Raw genomic sequence first — 2,121 nt, forward strand, 5'->3', positions numbered from 1 at the left:
ATGGGGCAGTACTATGGGTTTGAACCCGCTCGTAGGGGTCGCGCCTCTTTGCATGGACGAGCGCCTTGTTTTCCGGCACAACGTCCGCGCGTAACCCGCGGGACGGAATTATTATTTTAGCTCGTAGTGGCAGCGCCACTTTGCATGGACGAGCACATGTTCCTGAAACGTTCGCGCGTAACCCGCGGGACGGTATTACTTATTTTAGCTCGTAGTGGCAGCGCCACTTTGCATAGACGAGCACAGTTCCCAGAAATGTTCGCGCGTAACCCGCGGAACGATTTTATCAGAATATGTTGATATAACTATGTTTTACCAAGCATGTGTTTTAATGATGCTATCAGAATTATGTTTCAGAATGATTTGTATCAAGATTATGATGCAATACGATTTATCAAGTTACTAAGACTTGTGAACTCACTCAGTTTATACTGATTCAAATGTTTTTACGTGTCTTTCAGGAGATAACTAGGTAGCGCATGGAGTCACACTTAGAGCACCTCACGCTGAACATCTAAACTAGCTTTTTGGAAGATTTTAGTTCTATCCCTTCGATGCGCGTGGTTGTTCCCGCCGCGCATGGGGATATGGCGTGGAAATCTTCAACAATTTTTATACTTGGATGTTTTTATGTAATTTTTAAACAATGTAATGTATTTGTATTAAACTTTTCATGCGCAATGAAAATCTTACTTTGAATGTTTGCAATGGCCCGTGCTTAAGTATCAATTCCCACTCGCGCGCGCCCGGCTGTTTCCGCCGCTCAGGGCCGGGTGTGACAGATTGGTATCAGAGCACTGGTTATAGCGAACTAGGAAAAGAAGTTTTAACCTAGACTATAACCGTTGGGGAATCGCATGAAATATTTTTCAAAGAAAATATTTTCAAAAGAAACTATACACACACTTAGGAACACGGGTCACACTGTCTAGTAAATAATGATAACATTATGTGCTCAGAGTACATGCGCTAAGTCTGATATATTTTCACTCTTAAAGCAAGAATGCCTCCAACTAGAGCCAAAGGAATTACCATGACACCCGAGGAACTCGCGGAAATAATCGCGCAAGCGATCGCAACACATGAGGCCAGCAAGGCCGAATCTAGTCAGGGTCGTCAGAATGAGACCCCAGAACCCGAATCAGGAGCCTTGGACAAAGGATGCTCCTATAAGACATTCATGGCCTGTAAGCCTTGGCCATTCAAGGGAACCGAAGGGGCCATTGGGCTCTACAACTGGATTGACAAGATGGAGACAGTTCTCTCCATCAGCGGATGTAGTGAGAACCAGAAGGTCCTTTACGCGACCTGCATGTTCCAAGAGGCAGCTTCGTCTTGGTGGAAGCTTCAAACGAAAACATTGGGGCGAGAAGTTGCTCTCCACAAGACCTGGGAGGAACTAAAGGAGATGATGATGAGAAAGTTCTGCTCTCGCGCGGAAATCCAGAATCTACAACAGGAATTCTGGAACCACACCATGGTAGGAACGGATATCGACGCCTACAACAACCGGTTCAACGAACTTTGCCAGTTGGTGCCAGACATGGCAAACACGGAGGAAAAGAAGATCGAGAGGTATATTTTTGGGTTACCTCCTGTTGTTAGGGTTCCGCTCAACGCCGCAGCGCCTCCAACCTTTGATGAGGCGGTAGCGCGGGCCATTACCCTTACAAGGGATACGATCCGTGCGGGTATGTTGACTACGCGCGGAATCGAGCAGCGAACCTCTGACCCCAAGAGGAAATGGAACTCTCACCACCGAGGGTCCGACTCCAAGCAGCCACCGTTCAAGAAACAGGAAAGCGCAAGGGTTTACGCAATTCAGGCCGCGGAGCCACCACGAAAAGGATACAGCGGGCCTCGCCCATGGTGCAACAAATGCAAGTACCACCACGAGGGTGAATGCGCAAGAATCGAATGTGCCAAATGTGGCAGACCAGGGCACAAGACGATGAATTGCCGTGTCAGAGACGCTGGAGCAAGCGACAACTGCTACGCATGCGGGAAGCCAGGGCATTTTAGTCGGGATTGCCCGCAAAAGGGGAACCAAGCTCGCGGGAGAGCTTTTGTGATCGGCGCAGGCGAAGCTAAAGAAGAGCCGAATGTGGTAACCGGTACGTT

The sequence above is a fragment of the Bidens hawaiensis genome, unplaced genomic scaffold, assembly GCF_021521415.1.
Source record: "Bidens hawaiensis isolate Kalapana, Puna unplaced genomic scaffold, B.hawaiensis_p1.1 tig00001087_1, whole genome shotgun sequence".
In the NCBI taxonomy this organism is placed as follows: Eukaryota; Viridiplantae; Streptophyta; class Magnoliopsida; order Asterales; family Asteraceae; genus Bidens; species Bidens hawaiensis.